The following is a 23,374-nucleotide window of genomic DNA, read 5'->3' as shown; positions in this document are numbered from 1 at the left end:
GCTCGATCCTAGAACCCTAGAGGTCCCGGGGGCCGTATCCATCCCTGCGTGTTCGGCACCAGGGATATGTCCACCCTGGTCCAGGTCTTGTCGAGATGACACCTCGGTGTCGCACCCAGACTTGCTTGCGTGAGCCTCCCCGACAACGGCGCCAGAAATTCTTCTTGCTACCTCTTGAGCACTGCGTTGGTTTTCCCCGAAGAGGATAGGATGATGCAGCAAAGTAGCGTAAGTATTTCCCTCAGTTTTTGAGAACCAAGGTATCAATCCAGTAGGAGACCACGCACAAGTCCCTCGTACCTACACAAAACGATAGCAACTTGCAACCAACGCGATTAGGGGTTGTCAATCCCTTCACGGTCACTTATGAGAGTGAGATGTGATAGATAATATTTTTGGTATTTTTGATAGATAGATGCAAAGTAAAAGTAAAAGGCAAAGTAAAAACAAAGCAAGTAAATAAAGTGATAGAGATTGATATGATGAGAATAGACCCGGGGGCCATAGGTTTCACTAGTGGCTTCTCTCAAGAGCATAAGTATTCTACGGTGGGTGAACAAATTACTGTTGAGCAATTGACAGAATTGAGCATAGTTATGAGTATATCTAGGCAATGATCATGTATATAGGCATCACGTCCGAGACAAGTAGATCGAAATGATTCTGCATCTACTACTACTACTCCACTCATCGACCGCTATCCAACATGCATCTAGAGTATTAAGTAAAAACAGAGTAACGCCTTAAGCAAGATGACATGATGTAGAGGGATAAATTCATGCAATATGATAAAAAAACCATCTTGTTATCCTCGATGGCAACAATACAATACATGCCTTGCAACCCTTTCTGTCACTGGGTAAGGACACCGCAAGATTGAACCCAAAGCTAAGCACTTCTCCCATTGCAAGAACTACCAATCTAGTTGGCCAAACCAAAAAGGATAATTCGAAGAGACTTGCAAAGATAACTCAATCATACATAAAAGATTTCAGAGAAGAATCAAATGTTTTCCATAGATAATACTTGATTATAAACCCACAATTCATCGTTCTCAACAAACACACCACAAAAAGAAGATTACATCGAATAGATCTCCACAAGAGAGGGGGAGAACTTTGTATTGAGATCCAAAAAGAGAGAAGAAGCCATCTAGCTACTAGCTATGGACCTGAAGTTCTGAAGTAAACTACTCACACTTCATCGGAGGGGCTATGGTGTTGATGTAGAAGCCCTCCATGGTGGATGCCCCGTCCTGGGAGCTCCGGAACAGGCCCCAAGATGGGATCTCGTGGATACAGAAGGTTGCGGCGGTGGAATTAGGATTTTTGCTCCTGTTCTGATCGTTTGGGGATATGTAGGTATATATAGGAGGAAGGAGTACGTCGGTGGAGCTTCAAGGGGCCCACGAGGTAGGGGGGCGCACCAGGGGGGCGCCCTCCACCCTCGTGAACGCCTCGTGGCTTTCTTGACGGAGGGTCCAAGTCTCCTGGGTCTTATCTGATGAGAAAATCACGTTCCCGAAGGTTTTATTCCGTTTGGACTCCGTTTGATATTCTGTTTCTTCGAAATACTGAAAAAGGCAAAAAACAACAATTCTGGGCTGGGCCTCCGGTTAATAGATTAGTCCCAAAAATAATATAAAAGTGGAAAATAAAGCCCAATATAGTCCAAACAGTAGATAAAGTAGCATGGAGCAATAAAAATTTATAGATATGTTGGAGACGTATCAGGCATCCCCAAGCTTAATTCCTGCTCGTCCTCGAGTAGGTAAATGATAAAAAAATGAATTTTTGATGCGGAGTGATACTTTGGCATAATTTCAATGTAAAACTTCTTAATTGTGATATGAATATTCAGATCTGAAAGATTCAAGACAAAAGTTCATATTGACACAAAAATAATAATACTTCAAGCATACTAACCAAAGCAATCATGTCTTATCAAAATAACATGGCAAAAGAAAGTTCATCCCTACAAAATCATATAGTTAGACTATGCTTCATTTTCGTCACACAAACATGTTCCCAACTTCTATACCCCCGATGACAAGCCAAGCAATTGTTTCATACTTAAATAATCTCAAACTTTTTCAACCTTCACGCAATACATGAGCGTGAGCCATGGATATAGCACTATGGGTGGAATAGAATATGATGGTGGGGATTGTGTGGAGAAGACAAAAAAGGAGAAAGTCTCACATTGACGAGGCTAATGAACGGGCTATGGCGATGCCCATCAATTGATGTCAACATGAGGAGTAGGGATTTCCATGCAACGGATGCACTAGAGCTATGAATGCTCAACAAAAGAAAACTAGTGGGTGTGCATCCAACTTGCTTGCTCATGAAGACCTAGGGCATTTGAGGAAGCCTATCGTAGGAATATACAAGCCAAGTTCTATAATGAAAAATTCCCACTAGTATAAAAAGACAACTTATGAGACTCACTACATGAAGAACAAGGTGCTACTTTGAAGCACAATATATGATACTCACTACATGAAGAACAAGGTGCTACTTTGAAGCACAAGTGTGGAAAAAGAGATAGTAGCATTGCCCTTTTTTAGCCTTTCTTTTTTTTGGCCTTTCTCTTTTTTTATTTTTTTTTTATTTGGGCAATGTTCTAATAATGATGATCATCACACTTTTATTGATTACAACATAAGGATTACAACTCAAAACTTAGAACAAGATATGACTCTATATGAATGCCTCCGGCGGTGTACCGGGATGGTGCAATGAATCAAGAGTGACATGTATGAAAAATAATGCATGGTGGCCTTGCCACAAATACGATGTCAACTACATGATCATGCAATGGCAATATGACAAAAGTAATGTATGTCATGATGATGATGGTGGAAGTTGCATGGCAATATATCTCAGAATGGCTATGGAAATGCCATAATAGGTAGGTATGGTGGCTGTTTTGAGGAAGATATAAGGAGGTTTATGTGTGATAGAGCGTATCGTATCACGGGGTTTGGATGCACCGGCGAAGTTTGCGCCAACTCTCAAGGTGAGAAAGGGCAATGCACGGTACCGAAGAGGCTAGCAAAGGCGGAAAGGTGAGAGTGCGTATAATCCATGGACTCAACATTAGTCAAAAGAACTCATATACTTATTGCAAAAATTTAGAAGCCATCAAAAATCAAGTACTACGCGCATGCTCCTAGGGGGATAGATTGGTAGGAAAATACCATCGCTCGTCCCCGACCGCCACTCATAAGGATGCACAAGCCAGGTACACTTCATGTTTCAAATTTGTTACACAACTTTAACCATACGTGCATGCTACGGGACTTGCAAACTTCAACACAAGTATTTCTCAAATTCATAATCACCCAACTAGCACGACTTTGATATTATCACCTCCATATCTCAAAACAATTATCAAGCATCAAACTTATCTTAGTATTCAATTCACTCAAAAGAAAGGTTCACATATCTTGAATACCAAGTATATTAACATTAAGCAAATTACCATGCTATTAACGACTCTCAAAATAATCTAAGTGAAGCATGAGAGATCAATAGTTTCTTTAAAACAAATCCACCACCGTGCTCTAAAAGGTATAAGTGAAGCACTAGAGCAAAAATTATCACGCTCAAAAGATATAAGTGAAGTACTATGAGCAAAACTATCAAGCTCAAAAGATATAAGTGAAGCACAAAGAGTATTCTAACAAATTCCAATTCAAGTATGGCTCTCTCAAAAGGTGTGAACAGCAAGGATGATTGTGGTAAACTAACAAGAAAAGACACAAATAATACAAGACGCTCCAAGCAAAACACATATCATGTGGTGAATAAAAATATAGCTCCAAGTAAATTACCGATGGAAGTGGACGAAAGAGGGGATGCCTTCCGGGGCATCCCCAATCTTTGACTTTTTGGTGTCCTTGGATTATCTTGGGGTGCCATGGGCATCCCCAATCTTAGGATCTTGCCACTCCTTGTTCCATAATCCATCAAAAGAACTCACCCAAAACTTGAAAACTTCACAACACAAAACTCAACAGAAATCCCGTGAGCTCCGTTAGAGAAAGAAAACAAAAGACTACTTCAAGGTACTGTAATGAACTCATTATTTATTTATTTTGGTGTTAAACCTACTTTATTCCAACTTCTCTAGGGATTATAAACTATTTTACTAGCCATAGATTCATCAAAATAAGCAAACAACACACGTAAAACAGAATCTGTCAAAAACAGAATAGTCTGTAGCAATATGTAACTAACACAAACTTCTTGAACTCTACAAATTATACAAAAATAGGAAGTCTTGGAAAATTTGTTTATTGAACAGCAGCAAAAAGAATCAACACAAAAGCACGTTCCTGTGATTTAACATAACTATATTCGTGCGTGCAAAGTTTCTGTTTTTCAGCAGAATCAAATCAACTATCATCGTAGGTTATCCTATAGGTTCTACTTGGCACAAACACTAACTAAAAGATAAAACCACATCCAAACAGAAGCTATATGGATTATTTATTCCTAAACATAAGCAAAAACAAAAAATAAAATTGGGTTGCCTCCCAACAAGCGCTATCGTTTAACGCCCCTAGCTAGGCATAAAAGCAAGGATAGATCTAGGTATTGTCATCTTTGGTAGGCAATCCATAAGTGGATCTCATGATAGATTCATATGGTAATTTATTTTCTTTCTAGGGAAGTGTTCCATACCCTTCTTTAAGGGAAATTGGAATCTAATATTCCCTTCCTTCATATCAATATTGCACCGATCGTTCTAAGGAAAGGTCTACCAAGAATAATAGGACATGAAGGATTGCAATCTATATCAAGAACGATAAAATCTACGGGCACATAATTACTATTTGCAACAATAAGAACATCATTAATTCTTCCCATAGGTTTTTTAATAGTGGAATCTGCAAGATGCAAGTTTAGAGAGCAATCATCAAAATCACAGAAATCTAGTAAATCACACAAAGCTTTGGGAATAGTAGAAACACTAGCACCCAAATCACACAAAGCATGAAAATCAAAATCTTTAATTTTAATTTTAATAGTAGGTTCCCACTCATCATAGAGTTTTCTAGGGATAGAAACTTTCAACTCAAGTTTTTCTTCATAAGATTGCATCAAGGCATCAACAATGTGTTCGGTAAAGGCTTTGTTTTGACTATAAGCATGAGGAGAATCTAGCACGGATTGCAACAAGGAAATACAACCAATCAAAGAGCAATTTTCATAATTAAATTCCTTGAGATCCAAAATAGTGGGTTTAGCAACATCTAGTTTTTTATTTATTTCAATCCCACTTTCATCAATTTCATCATCAAGATCTAGAAACTCCGAATTCTTAGAACACCTTCTAGGTAAAGGAAGATAATATTCAGTTTCATCAAGATTCATATTGCAAAACAAAGATTTAATAGGGGACACATCAGTAACTTTTAGATCTTCATCTTGATTTTCATAGGAATTGGAAGAACACGCTTTAATAAAGGCATCTTTGGAAGCACGCATCCTAGCGGTTCTTTCCTTGCACTCATCAATGGAAATTCTCATGGCTTTGAGAGACTCATTGATATCATGCTTAGGAGGAATAGATCTAAGCTTTAAAGAATCAATTTCAAGAGAAATTCTATCAACGTTCCTAGCCAAATCATCAACTTTAAGCAACTTCTCTTCAAGCAAAGCATTGAAATTCTTTTGTGAATTCATAAACTCTTTAACACTACTCTCAAATTCAGAGGGCATCTTATTAAAATTTCCATAAGAGTTGTTGTAGGAATTTCCATAATTATTAGAAGGATTACTAGGATAAGGCCTAGGATTAAAATTCCCTCTATAAGCATTGTTTCCAAAACTATTCCTACCAACAAAATTCACATCCATAGATTCATTATTATTCTCAAGCAAAGTAGATAAAGGCATATCATTGGGATCAAGAGGAGTATTTTTAGGATCAATCATCTTCATAAGTTCATCCATCTTTTCACTCAAAATATTGATTTCTTCTATAGCATGCACTTTTTTACTAGAAGATCTTTCGGTGTGCCATTGAGAATAATTAGCCATAATATTATCAAGCAATTTGGTAGCATATCCTAACGTAATTTCCATAAACGTGCCTCCCGCGGCCTAATCTAAAAGATTTCTAGAAGCAAAATTCAATCCGGCATAAAAATTTTGTATGATCATCCATAAATTCAAACCATGAGTAGGGCAATTGCGAAGCATTAATTTCATTCTTTCCCAAGATTGGGCAACATGCTCATGATCAGGTTGTTTAAAATTCATGATATCGTTCCTGAGGGTGATAATCTTAGCGGGAGGAAAATACTTAGAGATAAAAGCATCTTGGCACTTGTTCCAGGAATCAATACTATTTTTAGGCAAAGATGAAAACCAAACTTTAGCACGATCTCTAAGTGAAAATGGAAATAACTTCAATTTGACAATATTGTTATCTGTATCTTTCTTCTTTTTCATATCACACAAATCAACAAAATTGTTTAGATGAGTAGCGGCATCTTCACTAGGAAGGCCGATGAATTGATCTTTCATAACAAGATTCAACAAAGCGGTATTGATTTCACAAGACTCATCATTATTAAGAGGAGCAATTGGAGTACTAAGGAAATCATTATTATTGGTATTCGAGAAATCACACAATTTGGTATTATCTTGCGCCATGGCAACAAGTAATCCAACACACAAGCAAACAGAAAGGCAAAGCGAAAAAGGCAAACGGGAAAGAGAGGAGGAGATTGGGAAATAGAGGGCAAATAAAATTGCAAGGGTGAAGAGGGGGAGAGGAAAACGAGAGGAAAATGGCAATGTAATGCGAGAGATAGGGATTGCGATGGATACTTGGTATTGTTGACTTGCTTGCGTGAGCCTCCCCGGCAACGGCGCCAGATATTCTTCTTGCTACCTCTTGAGCACTGTGTTGGTTTTCCCCGAAGAGGAGAGGATGATGCAGCAAAGTAGCGTAAGTATTTCCCTCAGTTTTTGAGAACCAAGGTATCAATCTAGTAGGAGACCACGCACAAGTCCCTCGTACCTACACAAAACGATAGCAACTCGCAACCAACGCGATTAGGGGTTGTCAATCCCTTTGTCACTTACGAGAGTGAGATCTGATAGATAATATTTTTGGTATTTTTGATAGATAGATGCAAAGTAAAAGTAAAAGGCAAAGTAAAAACAAAGCAAGTAAATAAAGTGATAGAGATTGATATGATGAGAATAGACCCGGGGGCCATAGGTTTCACTAGTGGCTTCTCTCAAGAGCATAAGTATTCTACGGTGGGTGAACAAATTACTATTGAGCAATTGACAGAATTGAGCATAGTTATGAGTATATCTAGGCAATGATCATGTATATAGGCATCACGTCCGAGACAAGTAGATCAAAACGATTTTGCATCTACTACTATTACTCCACTCATCGACCGCTATCCAGCATGCATCTAGAGTATTAAGTAAAAACAGAGTAATGCCTTAAGCAAGATGACATGATGTAGAGGGATAAATTCATGCAATACGATAAAAACCCCATCTTGTTATCCTCGATGGCAACAATACAATACGTGCCTTGCAACCCTTTCTGTCACTGGGTAAGGACACTGCAAGATTGAACCCAAAGCTAAGCACTTTTCCCATTGCAAGAACTACCAATCTAGTTGGCCAAACCAAAAAGGATAATTCAAAGAGACTTGCAAAGATAACTCAATCATACATAAAAGAATTCAGAGAAGAATCAAATATTTTCCATAGATAATACTGGATCATAAACCCACAATTCATCGATCTCAACAAACACACCGCAAAAAGAAGATTACATCGAATAGATCTCCACAAGAGAGGGGGAGAACTTTGTATTGAGATCCAAAAAGAGAGAAGAAGCCATCTAGCTACTAGCTATGGACCCGAAGGTCTGAAGTAAACTGCTCACACTTCATCAGAGGGGCTATGGTGTTGATGTAGAAGCCCTCCATGGTGGATGCCCCCTCCGGCAGAGCTCCGGAATAGGCCCCAAGATGGGATCTCGTGGATACAGAAGGTTGCGGTGGTGGAATTAGGTTTTTTGCTCTTGTTCTGATCGTTTGGGGATATGTAGGTATATAAAGAAGGAAGGAGTACGTCGGTGGAGCTTCGAGGGGCCCACGAGGTAGGGGGCGCGCCTAAGGGGGGCGCCCTCCACCCTCGTGACCGCCTCGTGGCTTTCTTGATGGAGGGTCCAAGTCTCCTGGGTCTTATCTAATGAGAAAATCACGTTCCCGAAGGTTTCATTCTGTTTGGACTCCGTTTGATATGCTGTTTCTTCGAAATACTGAAAAAGGCAAAAAACAACAATTCTGGGTTGGGCCTCCGGTTAATAGGTTAGTCCCAAAATAATATAAAAGTGGAAAATAAAGCCCAATATAATCCAAAGTAGTAGATAAAGTAGCATGGAGCAATCAAAACTTATAGATACGTTGGAGACCTATCAATGGCCCTGGGAGGGAATGTTTCCCCCTCTTGGGCGATCCGGCCTCCAGAGATGCGGAGGCCGTACTCTTCCTCCCACCATCAGAGCGAGGCTCATCCTCCTCTGCTTCCTCCTCTTCGTCCTCGGACGAAGGATCGTCGCTGGAGTCTTCGGATCTGGCGTCTGAAACCTCGCGACGGGCGAAGGCCACCCCGGGTCTTCTTGACCTTCTTGCAGGCCTCCTTCTTTGGCGCCTTGTAAGGCGCGGGGACCAACATCTTCGTCAGAAGAGGTCCGACCGGTTCCTCCGGCAGGGGGGGCGGACAATGTAGCCGCTCCACCTTCTTCACCCATCCCTGAGGTTGCAATGAAACATGATTAGGGTGTCTCCCGCATGATGTGCCAATTAAAGCACGGATAGACAGAGTGTGGTTGCGACTTACCGAGCTGGGAGAATGGGATGATTGGTACCCACGGTCCTCGGCGGGGCCCGACCACGATTTGCCGGACTTGAAGAGCACGTTCCAGATATCCTTGTGAGTGGAGTCGTAAAGCTCCTGAAGGGTTTGGTGCTCGGCCGGATCGAACTCCCACAGGGTACAGGCTCGGCGCTGACAAGGGAGAACCAGGAAAACTAGCATGACCTGGACTACGTCGACAAGTTTGACGTCCCTATCAATCACGCCCTGGATGTGTGTCTGGAGCAGTAGCAGCTCGTCGGACAAGCACCAGTTCGGGCCCTTCTTGGGCCAGGACGTGAGCCGCAGTGGAGCTCCGGATCTGAACTCTGGAGCTGCCGCCCACTCCTTGCCACGTGGTTCGGTGATATAGAACCACTGCTGCTGCCACTCCTTGACGGAGTCGTTGAAAGCGCCCTTTGGCCAAACAGCCTTGGGCATCTTGCTTACCATGGCGCCGCCACACTCGGCGTGTTCGCCACTCACCACCTTGGGCTTCACATTGAAAATCTTCAGCCATAGGTTGAAGTGAGGTGGGATCCGGAGAAAAGCCTCGCACACGATGATGAACGTCGAGATATTGAGGAAGGAGTTGGGGGGAAGATCATGAAAATCGATCCCGTAGTAATACATGACTCCCCGAACGAACGGGTGAAGGGGAAACCCGAGCCCACGGACGAAATGGAAAAGGAACACGACTCTCTCATGAGATTCCGGAGTAGGGACGATTTGTCCCGCCGGGGGAAGACGGTGACCGATCTTCTGGGCCAGATACCCGGCTTCCCGGAGCTTCTTGATGTCCTTCTCCTGGACAGTTGAGGCCATCCATTTGCCTCCTGCTCCGGATCCGGACATCTTCAGAAAACATCCCTTCGGTGGGGGAGAAGAGTGCTTGGGCATTAGGGCTCGCACAGAGGGGAATGAGCTAGCAGGAGAAGGAGGCGTGGGTAAAAGAGAAAGGAACCTAATCTCCTTATAAAGGCGATAAAGGCTTTTTGTGCTTCCCCACTTGCCTGGTGGAACCCGTCCGCCTCCCACTCACCACGATTAGCGGCACGGTTAGATTACCCATGCCCGTATTGATGAGAATCCCGTAATAAGGGGACACGATCTCTGCTTTGACAAGACGTGTCACAGAAACCACCTCATGATATGCGTTGTTGCTGGTTGTGTGGAAACGGTTCGAATAATGGATCCGATCATAATAACGTGTCACGTCATTAGGAAAGGTTGTCAGCAAATTGCACTTGTTAAATATCATTCTCTCTACGGTGGTATGCGAAGATCATTTTTTCAGATCTGGACACGATTTGAGTGTTCGATGATTACTTTGAAATATTCGGAGGAGGAACCCGCCTTGCAATGCCGAAGACAATACTGCGTGCCAGACTCCTCGTCATTGAAGCCTGGTTCAGGGGCTACTGAGGGAGTCCTGGATGAGGGGGTATCCGGACAGCCGGACTGTGTACCACGTCTGGACTATTGAAGCGTGAAGATACAAGACTCAAGACTTCGGCCCGTGTCCAGATGGGACTTTCCTTGGCGTGGAAGGCAAGCTTAGCGATCCGGATATTATATTTCCTTCCTTGTAACCGACTCCATGTAAACTCTAGCCCTCTCCGGTGTCTATATAAACCGGAGAGGTTGGTCCTTAGAAGGCCGATCACAATTACATTCATAGCATCATAGGCTAGCTCCTAGGGTTTAGCCTCTACGATCTCGTGGTAGATCTACTCTTGTACTACCCATGTCATCAATATTAATCAAGCAAGAAGTAGGGTTTTACCTCCATCGAGAGGGCCCGAACCTAGGTAAACATATGTGTCCCTTACTTTTGTTACCATCAGCCTTGACGCACAGATCGGGACCCCCTACCCGAGATCCGCCGGTTTTGACACCGACAATGGCTTCTTCCGATCGTGCTTGTCCTTCTCAAGTTCTTTTGCCAGATCATCTCTGATGACACGAAGTCTCTCGTGACATCCTTTAATATTTCTGGAGTTGCTTTCAAACTTCTGGGGTTTCAACATCCTAGGCATGAACCATGGTCCTACTGTCCTTCAGCTCCTGACGAATCTCCGGTATCTCGAGGATTTTGCTCCTCCAGCTTGGCTACTTTTAGCTTTTGGGTCCTGAGTTCTTCAGGAAATGCTTCCTTGTCAAATACGGCTTCCTGAAGGTCCATCTTAAAATTCTTGATGTAATACTCCCTATCCTAGTGATACACCGGCTGAGGTGAAAACTTCATCTTTTGCTGCTAGGTGCTCCATTAGCCCTTTTGTCATTCAATCTTTCTGAAGAAATGCATGCTTAACTCAGTATGGTGACGATAGCATGAGCGAGCGATAACATCATGGATAGCCATGTTTATGCCCATGTCTCTGCCATGAGCTATCATTCCATAGTTGATATCTCCTGCCTTAGGGTATTCTTGACAAAACTTTGAGTTTTAATGCTCCATGTTCCGGTCTTTCTCTGACACATCTTGATCTTGGGTATTCACAGCTTCAATAGTCTGACAAATTCCATAAGGGTAGCCTTCCTAGGTCATACCAATCCGGAAATTCTCCTAGTCTTCGGGGTCTTCAACCGTTGTAGTTTCCATTATATTGCACGGTAAAATCCTCTTCATTCCGAAGTGGTCTTAGTTGTCTGATATCTTGTACTTCTCGGAGTGGTCTCATCACTCGAATCTTCATGTAGTCAAAAGGGGAAAAGGGGTATAGACTAACAAAAAGTGAATATTTGATAAAGCTCAAAAAAGAAGAGAGGTAAAAGATCTTTTTGAAAATAAAGTTTTAGAGAAAATCTTTCCTATGGCTTGCCAGTTTCTAGGGGTCTCGTCCTACACTAGCGACCCGGCCCGAATGGATCAAGTCTCTATGCTTAAGTGTCATCCCTGGATCGGTATGCTGACACACACAATACTCGAGGATTTATAACAGAGGTAAATCACATGTATGAAGTAACGTAGATAATATTACCTCAATCCATATAGCGAAAAAAACAACAAAGTTGTGGATTTCCCAACAACGCCAACGACAAAGTTGAGTGTAGACATCGCAACCCTAATGGATCACCTACTCATCATAAGAATCCCGCAACATGAGATGTTGCGGCCATGTAGGTCAGTACATTGAATGTACTGGCAATTTCACACCATAGAATGATAAGGAAAAATGTCTATCACTATATGCATATTTGGCTAGTGGAGGCTCTAAGTTTAATTTGGCATAAAGCTAATTTTTCCCTACAACAAAGGAATAAATTTTATTCACTACCAAGTTTAATGCCATTATTGAAAAGGTTCCTCCAACTCAATCCCAAAATTCCAAAATTATTAATAACCCAATGCATTAATTAAGTAATGTGATGAGATCAACCAATAATTCAAACACCAGATACTCAAAAAGTCCATAACCGGGGACAAGACTAATCATGATTAGTTTGTACACTCTACAGAGGTTTGCGCACTTTTCCCCACAAGACTCGACCTCCTCCGTTGAATTTCTTGTACTACATGATGTTTGAGAAACAGATGATCGAGACACAGTCTTTCCGAAGCATTAACTCTTTACTCTGGGTAGACAGTACCACCTACTTACCCCTACATCTGCTAGCCTACCACTGAAAGAGGTCACACAACATACTCAACTATGCCAGAGCCCATAATGGATTTTGGTTGCACACAGAAGTTTCTAGCATGAATAATCTTATGATCCCTTTGAGCCTGGGTGGCATTCCATAGGATGATCACATAGGTACTCCGGGATCCCCTTGGGCAAGCACTGGGTTCTCCAGGTGCCCGGGCAAACCACTAGGTGCTCCAGGGTGCCCCAACCATTCCACCTAGATGTCTATTAAAGTAGCCACCTTAAGTTTCCCTTAGTTAGTATTACTCTCGCAACTTTCACGAATCTCACATACCAATCCAAGTCTACGAGCATGGCTAAGAAATAAGAGCATAACGTATAATCCCGGGGTGATCAAAGGTAATATGTTCCTACCTCATCAACTACATAGCAATTTCCAATTCCCAATTCCTACTCATGCAAAAAATTGAGGGGTGAAACTAATGCATAAAAAACTGGGTATGAAAAATATGATCAAAGTTTGAACTTGCCTTGTACTGTCGACGAAGATTCTTCGCACTCATAATTCCTGATAGTTCTACTCGCCACACTCCGATCAATCTATCGTGAGCAATCAATTATAACCACCCATAAGCAATCACTCAAAGATCCAAAAGCACGCAGAAAACACTTCAGAAACTTCAAAAACCATCAAATAAAACTCACAGACATAAACACATTTTTAACAACAGCAAATTTATGTGATTTTGATCTTAACATAAAGTACATGACAAGAGCTTCAATTTGCAAAAAGAATCAACTAAATTGGAATTATAAAACTTAAGTTACGAAGAAATGAAGTTCAAATCTGTTTGAAACCAAATTTCAAACTTTCAAAAATATGCTTAAGTTGGTTATAGGAGATCATAACGAAGAAATTGGCGCTGGTTTCATTGAATTTGGACAAACGAGTAAAAACTTGTGGCTATTTGAAAAATCAGGGCCAACCTGTTTTACGAAAGAAAAATAGCTATTGCTAAAAGATTTCTACGCCTAAAGTGTAAATACAGAGACTAATTGACAATCTAATTATTCTATCGTACTAGTCTTAAATAATAAGCTACAGGAGTATATATAAAAAAATACGAAGAAAGATACCTTTATAAGATAGAGAAAAGACAACTTCAGAGAGAGGAGACGACTTTCAGAATTCCCGCCAGAGAGGAGAAATATATTTTTCTTTAGTGAATCTAGTCAAACCAAAATATTGATTTAACCCGAATCGAATGATTTTTTAGGCTCTATGGGTCTACATTTATATGTGAAAAAGAGTTTTAGAGGTCAAAGGCTAGGCAATGTGGGACTAAATGTAGACGAACAAATAAAACGAAGGGAATCGCATGAGCTAAAAAGCACCACGGGCCGGTATTCGGCCGAAGGAAAAGGAAAAGAAAAAAAACTGAGAAGGAAATTGCTGGCTGGGCCTGGCCCATGTAGGAAAAAATGGGGCGCCGCTGCCACTACGCTGCGCATGTGGGCGACATATAGTTACGGCATACACGCATTTAGAAAAAAGTAAAAACAGAAAAAGAAAACAGAATAATGAAAACAAATCAAGTTTTATATAGGCGTATTTTATATCGAATTTTCAGAAAAAGATTTTCTATAACATGAACATTTTTCTAGCGCCAAATAAAATCCACAAAAATTTAAATAAAGCAAACAATGCTACTGGTTCATTTAAAAACCAAATAGAAATATTTTAAAATACCAAAATGACTTCGAGCCCATTTTTCTCCAGTTTTCTAATGTAGGGAATCATTTTACCCTATTTTCCATATATTTTATTTTTGAAGAAAAATAATTTGAATAAAACCCAGATAACTCCAAATTGAAAATAATCTCAAAGGGACTTTAAATTTGATTCCTTTAAACTTCCAACTCATATTTCATATGTTTTGAAGAAGTCATTTTATCTTCTCTCATGAAAATCATTGAGTTGCTTAAAGTTTCTGAATTTGAATTTTTTTTTCAAACGAAATTCAAATATTTTCAGAAACCCTTTTCATTTAAATGGAAGAAGTCATGTCATCTTCTCTCTAGGGTTTTGTATCTGAAAAGAATTTGAATTCATGGAGATCATAAATGCAAGGTGAAAGTTTGGGAAAGTCCTTTTATTCCCTCTCATTTAACTTTCAAAAAGGTTCAAATTACACTCAATTTCACACAAGCAACCACACCACAATCAAGCAATCAACCAAAACTATTTATTTAATATAACATTCCAAAATTTAGAATTTTGGGATGTTACAACCACGGTATGGTCATTGAGGACACACCTGCACTTGAGAGATTACTTGTAGTTGATTAAGAAGGTCCAACAAGAATCAATGTCATTTCTATGCCGAAATTGATAGTGGTGGGCTACTCGTCTAAAAAATACTCCGAACTTGTTATTGGATCAACACCCCTTCAGGTACAACAGCCGCCTTCTACCTCTCGTTCTACAAATTAACATTATTTCTAATTTTGAAGATGTTTGTCCGTCTGTCATCCAGAAAATGATTCCGACAAGCTTGACCCCGAATCTGCGCACAGTGAAGGTCTTGGCAGTAGAATCTATCGGCCCCAACTTGGAGCAAGTTGTCAGTTTCCTCAGATGCTTTCCGTCCCTGGAGAAGCTATATATCAAAGTGATGTTCCTTTCCTGTTAAATATTAACCATAAGGGAGTTCAATTTGTGACACCTTTTTCCAATTTTACAATGACAATGTACTACAATTTCTGAAGGATTCTTTTGGAGGATTTTAGTACATACATGTTTCCCCCATATTGGTTGCTTGATCCATATGGTTACAATACATAAGCATTTCTCCTTAGGATTCATCTGTACTAGTTTCCTTAGGGAACTTTTCATCCACTCCAACCTCTTGTGAAGAAGGCTACATTTTTCTAGAATGTAATCAAATGCCCATGTTAATAATGTCAGACCGAAGATGACATGTTAGTGCCTTTTACAAATCCTGCAAACCAAATAGACATGAAGTAGTGTTCAAAACTGCATGTAGGCACTAACACATTTTCTTCTTTTGTAGATAAGATTAGGCACAGTGGTGGATAATGTGATACAATATAACAATCACGTTGAATGCCTAGATCTCCATCTCTCAGAAATTACTTTGAACTCCTACCGAGGGACCTTACCGAAGATTGTATTCGCCAGGTTCTTTGTTTTCAGAGCAAAGGTGCTGAAGGTAATGAGGTTAACCCTACATTTATTTTGCAAAAATGAATGGTTTGTTGATCAGCACCGGCGCCTGCGGCAGAATGGAATAGGCTCCAAAAATGCTGAATTTCATTTTGAAAGTTCAGATGACAGAGTAATAGGAAGTCATTGTGTCAACCCCATACATGACTTCCCAGTGGCTGACCCCTTTGCAAAAATTATGAGGTTTCAAAACTAGACTTAGAAGTGGTAATATTAGTTTGAACCTCTATGATATCCATGTTCAACGATCAGCGCGAGCGTTTGCAGCTGATTAGTTGAATTTCATTTCTAATATCAGTTGAACCTTGTAATCTTCGAATTTGAGCCATATAACTCTAGAAATTGAACCTTGTAATATTTCGAGCTTTTGTGGTAAAATCGTTGAAATGGCATCTTATGAGACTCGTATATTGGTAGCACTATTTTGACCTTAATATGCAATGGTCTTAGATTTTATTAACCATTCTCGAATCTGTTTACCTTGTCGGTCTCACAGCACACGATCTGTATAGCTAACTCGACTGCGGTCTTCGACATTATTGCACACAGTTGGTTTCTTCAACCGTGTGCCCTGTAGACCGCAGAATTAATTATCGCGCTCGAGTGTCCATCATCACCCTTATGTGTAACTTTGTTCTCATCACCCACAGGTAAACTTATGACCGAAGTCAATCCAGACACTTCTTTTTTACAAAGCTTTTTGCCAATAAACGCCCATGATTTGTCCCTCTTCTAGCCGTCACGTGGCCAAACTAGCCGGGCGGGAAGCTTGCACGGTAAACTGCATCGTAGCGCAGGAACAGGCTCACCGACGATACATTTGGCACCTCTTCGAGCCCACGCATGGTCAAATGAAACGCGTGCAGTGCGATGTTGTCAAACGTGCACTGGAATCTCCGCTATGAACGTCATGACAATACGTGACGATTACAGGCCGGCCGGCCCCCATTTATTACAGCGGCCATTTAACCCTTCTGTCTCTTCGACCTTTTGGTCGCACCCCAGCATTGCAAGAAGCACATCCACCACGACAAATTCTTAGAGGGTATCCTGCGCAGCTCCAATGGCGCTCTGAGCGGCTGCCGACGACGAGCAGCAGTTCACCATGCATGCCATGGTGGACACCCACAGAAGGTTCACGGACCTCTTGGTGGTGTACACCAATGACCCGGTCTGGGTGGAGCACTCCATCCACATCATGGAGCTATTGCTTGCCGAGGAGAAGTACAAGGTGGTCAGGTTCGACCTCGAGTACACCCGCGCTTGTGCTGGATCTCGTCCCAAGGTCGTCGCCGCCCAGATGTGCGTGCGCCACCACGTCCTCGTCTACCACTATCGCCTGGCCACAAGGCCTTACGAGTGTTTCACCAGGTTTGTCGATAGCCCCCACTACATGTTCGCTAGGGTGGACATCACCAATGATGTAAAGGCGCTCGACAATTCGGGCATTGGCTGCCAGAATCTTGTCGACATCTAGGGCCAATACAAGATCTGGGGTAGCAAGGAGCATGAGAAGGACTCACTGGTTCACCTTGCCGAGGCCATAATCGACCCCTACGACAGAGACATGAAGGATTCCTGCAACAAGGACAAGAGTGCCTTGCACTCGGCCTGGATGGAGAAACTCGACAAAGCTCACATCATGTACTCGGCCAAGGAGGCGTACGCGAGCTACGATATGTACAGGTGGATCGTTGACATGAGGAAGTGCCTCCTTCCCCAAAACGGCCAGGGATCTAGCTGGAAGTGGAGAAATGGTAAGCGTCATCGCAACAATAAGTAGATGATTAGATCCTCGTTTCTCCTAGTTTAGTATGCATGTAATTGCTTACTTTGGTGTGTGGAAATGTTATGTGTGTAGTCACTTGTGTAATTGTATGCTTAATTTGGTTTTGAAATGCTGTATTTTTAAGTATATATATGTTGATTCTCTATAGACAGAGAAAATCACATCACAGATGGACTAAACAATGGAACCCGCTGATGATGATTTCATCAATCTCTGACAATTGTATACCAGCAATCGTTTGCTGACAACACACATGACTAGTTAACAGGAATTGTCTGTGTTGTTATCGGTCTTCCCACATGTTTCCGATTATAGACCTGTTTGCCGCGTATCACGCACATCTTGTTAAGTTGAACCGTTTCTGTTCTCTTGGCTCAACACAAACAGTTCATCCGAGTGAACCTTATGCCGTATATCGCACACACCTTGATTTGGATGACCATTTCTTTTATGTTTCCTCATCACAAACAGTTAATCCGAGTGAACCATATGTTGTATATCGCACACACCTTCATTTGGCTGCCCGTTTCTTCTGTTCCTCCTCATCGCAAACAGTTAATTGAACTGAAACATATGCCCTGCATCGCACACGCAACTAAAATTTGAAGTTTAATGCATCCGTCATCGCAAATGTTTTGCACCTTTTTTGACGGGTTTTTTACACCACCATTTGTGATTATTGTATCGCACATAGTTTCATCGAAGGGTCTCAAATTGTAGTGTCGCGTTAGCAGCATCCTGCAGTAGTGATCTCTTCGCCGAACTAGTGCACCTATATAAATTACCATTGTATTTGGTGTATTGGGGACACAAGAGACTTTTTATTATTTAGTTGCAGGGTTGTTTGAGAGAGACCATCTTCATCGTATGCCTCCCACGAACTGATAAACCTTAGGTCATCCACTTGAGGGAAAATTGCTACTGTCCTACAAAACTCTATGCTTGGAAGCCCAACACATGTCTACAAGAATAAAGTTGCTTAGTAGACATCAACAACCACATGCCAAAAAATACGGCCACGTACGTACATACGGGCGGGGTCTCGAATGCTTACTCGCGCATACGTACGACCAGGGCTCATGTACATGGAGAGGTAATGGACGGCAGCAACGGCATCCTGTTCATCAGGTAGCCAACCAGCCGGATCGAAAGGGAGAAATAGCGTCCTGTTCATCGGGAGGCAACAGATTGGGTCAGAATGCGTCCTATTCAATGGGAGCCAACCGTCTTGGACAGAACAGCCAAAACGGGCTCTGGCGTACCGCAGTACGAAGGAAACGGCCTTCTGTTCAACCGACTACGGTTGAAATAGGGTCCCATTGATCGGGATTCTGTTCGACCGACTACGGTCGAAACGGGGGTCCTGTTGATCGGGAGGGGTGTGGCGTACCACAAAATGGAGGAAACAGACTTGTGTTGGAGTGCTACAGTCGAAACGGGGGTACTGTTGATCGGGAGGGGTGCGGCGTACCACAAAACGGAGGAAACAGACTTGTGCTGGAGCGCTAGGTCGAAACAGGGGTCCTGCTCATCGGGAGGGGTGTGGCGTACCACAAAACTAAGGAAACAGACTTGTGTTGGAGCGCCTATAGTCGAAATGGGGGTCGTGTTCATTGGGAGGGGTGTGGCGTACCGCAAAACGGGACTCCACAGGCTACTATTCATCCATCGTCTACTTCCTCGCTCTAGCCTCCACGGGCTACTGTTCATCCACCGTCGACCTCCTCCAGCCTCCACCTGCGACTATTCATCCACGGCGTCTCCCTCCTGCCTCCACTAGCTATTGTTCATCTAGGGAGGTCGTGTTCATCCAGGCTCCACCGACTACTGTTCAACCAGCCCTCCACGGGGTCCTATTCAACCAGCCCCTCCATGGGTCCTATTCAACTAGCCCTCCACGGGGTCCCTCCATCGGCTACTGTTCATCCACCCCCACCTCCTCGATCGGGGTCCTGTTCATCCAGCGGCAATGACCTCTACTACCAGAGGATCCTGTTCATCCAACCCCTGCTAGGAACTATTCATCAAGAGGCAGCTTCGATCGGTTTCAGTTAGCAGCGGTAGAGTTCAGTAAGAGCAAGGGATCGATCGGGGTTCAGTAATGTAGCTAGTGCAATCACTCGGGTTTAGTAAGAGCGCAACGCCTCGCACACACGCGCGTACATTTACGAGAGAAACGCGCAAACCTCCGTGCATCGCTCGGCCCCGATCACCCACCGTAAACGGGAACTCCCCGAAATTTTCCTCGCCCTCGCTTCTACCATGATTTTTTCCGTCATGGACGGCCCAAAGAATGTCATGCAGGTGCATCTTCGGGACGAAATGCCTATTTTCTGTCATGATTTTTTGTCATAGAAGTAGGAGCCCACCACATCCATGATGATACCAGGTTTTGTCACAACTATCATCATAGAAGTGTCATAAGCATGACAAAAAAATTCGTTCGGCCCAAAATATCATGGATGTGTCCTTTTTTTGTAGTGATAGCATGTTCATGTATTTAAGATCGCATGTGGTATCATTTTCATCTGCATTCAGCTGCAGGCTCTTACCATGGACTTGGTCCCGAGGAAGAGGAGAGAGGACGAGCCTACATTGTGATCATCGGCAAGCCAACCATATAAGTTCTCTCTCTTATCCATACATGTTCTGTAAGTAGAGACTTGTGCATATGAAAACCTCGCCACCTTCAAAACTCATGTGCTCCCATCCCCTAACTCGAGCGTTGCTTCGGTCAGGATGGTTGTAGTGGCCTTTGGCAAAAAGGTTTGGTGGGGGGCTAGTCCCTCTTTGCGATTTGCGCCCGGCAGGCCTAGCATCGTGGCAGCAAACTGAGGGTACCGACAGGATAGCCTGCCAGGGGAAACTTGTTTACTTGAATGTATAGAGGCATTTCACCTCTGCATGGACATGCTACATGCACAAGTACCCAGCAAGGTTTGTTTTTTTCATTAATATGCTGATTAACGAGTACATATCTTACAGAACACAAACATGGGTTTAAAGATTACATAATTTAAACTAATGTTTGGCAAGTGCCCACATATTTTAGATTGAAAAAGGATAAGTGCCCTGTGATGCCCTTTCTTGTCCATCTCCTCCTAGGAAATGTGGCAGGAGGCGAAGAGGGCAAAAGGAGCGCCTGGGCAGAAGCCCAGCCTGACCCTGTCAGGTCCTTTGACAAGGAGCCTAGCAAGAGCGGGAGGGCGCGGGCGAAGGTGATGGTGAAGAGATCGGCGGAGACGACCCCCCAACTGCCACCACCAGGGCCAACAGGACGCGGCAGGGCGAACAAAGCTGCAACTCGCGAGGAAGTCTGTCGGGGTACAGTTGTAAGGATGCTGCAGGAGCCGGAGGCACCATCTTCTCCTCTTCACCCAACTCCACGGAAAATCGCCTTGCCGGAGAGGAGATGCAGGTGCAGATGGTGGTGCTTCCGTCTGATGGTGATGGTGCGGCTGGTGTTCAGCCGGAGTCAGAGTCATCGCCCTCCCGGTCGACACCGTTGGCATCACCGTCATTGTCCTCCTCGTCGCTATTTCTCGAGGACGAGCTTTCGTCGTCGGTCGAGCTCTCTTCGCAGGACCCTAAGTGAACACTCGAGCATCCAAAGACCTTGATGGAAAGCAAATCGGCCACCATTAATTTAAAATGGAGGACGTGCCCTTCCAACAAGCTATGTGCGCGAGCAAAGGTCTTCCAGCCACGGCGGAAGAACATGACATGAGGACCAGGGAAATCCACATCCACCCTCATGCCATTGTTTCCGCAGCCCCTCATGTGCAGTTTCAACATGCGCGGCTGTTCGAGCTCCATTGCCCTTGCGAATGGAGTGGGGAGACAGAGGCGGCTGCGCGGAGGACCATGACCTCGCCCCCTCCCACCTCACCTTGCGGCGGGCTTCGCCCCCGCATCTTCGGAGGAAGGGGGGCGACATTGTCAAGCAGAAGTTCTTGTCGCCATTGGAACAGCGCCGGACCCTCGACCTCTCACCATGATAGGTGAGGACCACTGCAGGAATGGAGGGAGAAGGAGGTGTGGAGAAACGCCTCGCCCCGCATCCCCTTTTATAGGTGAGCGGGACAGGGGGGGCTAAATTTTTCCATGAAGGTAGCCGCCCCATTCGACCAGTCCGGCTCCCCCTCGCCATTAATGGCTCGAAGAATCAAGGCCGACCCCCTGCACCAATCCACTACGCTTGGCTTTCTGCCACGACGCTCATTCCTGTGCCCTCTGCATCTGCCACCAACTTTGCGCAATGCATGCAATACAGATGGCAGGAGCACTTGGAGCAGGAAAGATAATGGGGTGGTGATTACTACCCCATGAACGTGGGACATGGGTACCCCGCAGATCATGACCCATTATCTCCCCCACTGCAATTGGCATTTATGAGATGCATGGGAGAACCGGAAACTAACCTGGGCTCAGGTTAATGGAGAAGCAAAGAAAATCTCAAAGGACAAGAAACTACCACACTCTTTCTATGAACTGGATAGGGCCTACCCCGACGACGCCCGGCAAACACATTTGGGCCAGGCCCGGGGCTCTTGTCGGTGCAACAAATCCTGGGTGTGTTGCCCAGACCGTGCACAGGCCTAAGAGCAAGTTTGCGTCATCCAAGACCAGACCAAGCAAAAGAAATCAGCTCTTTGAGGATTCAGAGAGCAGATCAAAAAGACCAAGACAAGCCAAAGAATGCAAGATACCACTAAGGGAAAGCCTCCCTTGCCGGGCAGGCGAGCCTGGCAAGGGCAAGGCTGCTCCAGAGACAAGTCTCAAGACTACCCTGGCAAGCCTACCGGGAACATCAAGGGCGGACTACCCCGCCAAGGCTCCACCGCTCCACCTCACAGTGACGCAAGTCATCGATCGGTGCAGTGTCAAGCCCCCAAGTGGCTAAGTGGCCATTTCCTGACACATGGCAGCTACTTCCGAAGGAAATCGCCTCCAAATGTCACCCGTCCAGAAACATGTCAAGCAGACAGACAAGAAGGTGGCCAAACAATCTGGCAAGGCTTGCTGGGCATGCCATGATGTGACACTAAGAGGAGCATTCAACACGCTCTGCCCTGTCTGTAGAGTTAGGTATGATAGCACTTTTTTCCATCTAATCAGTACAAAATGACTGATTTTGCATTGTGGTGACCCCTTGATCTATAAAAGGAGGCCTGTGGAAACCATATAAAGGATTCGGACCCTTGTACACTCATACACACCTAGATGCTCTCGTCCTGAGGCAACCCTGCTGGACAAGAGCGATGTGTCTCCAACACAGTCCTTGCATCAATCCACCAAAGCAGGAGTAGGGTTTTACGCCTCGCAGCGGCCCAAACCTGGGTAAAAACTGCCCGTGTGATCTCCGTCGTGTTGTGCGATGATTCTCCGCTCTTTGTGCAATGTGCTCATCCCCCTGCCGAACCACGAGGGCTCATTGCCCCATAGGTGGTCGTGGTTTCCCACGACACCCACTGTCACTCCATGAGCGGTTCGGGCACACAAAACAGATGTTCATTTGAAATTTTAGAGGTGGCACATGCAAATTTACTTGGAACGACAGGGTAATACCACATATTGGTACATATAGTGGACTCATCTGGAATAACTTTGGTTTAAGGATTTTAATGCACAAGCAGTATTTCCGCTTAGTACAAGCGAATGCTAGCAAATAGATTGAGAAGCGGCTAGCTAGAGAGCAAAAACGGTCATGAACATGCTTTATGCATAACCAACATTGAATACTAGCATGAGTAGGATATGAACACCATGAACATAAATATCATAGAGGCTATGTTGGTTTTGATTAAACTACATGCATGAACATTTGCCAAGTCAA

Source organism: Triticum dicoccoides, chromosome 6B (genome assembly GCF_002162155.2).
Source record: "Triticum dicoccoides isolate Atlit2015 ecotype Zavitan chromosome 6B, WEW_v2.0, whole genome shotgun sequence".
NCBI lineage: Eukaryota > Viridiplantae > Streptophyta > Magnoliopsida > Poales > Poaceae > Triticum > Triticum dicoccoides.
This window is presented reverse-complemented; position numbering follows the sequence as displayed.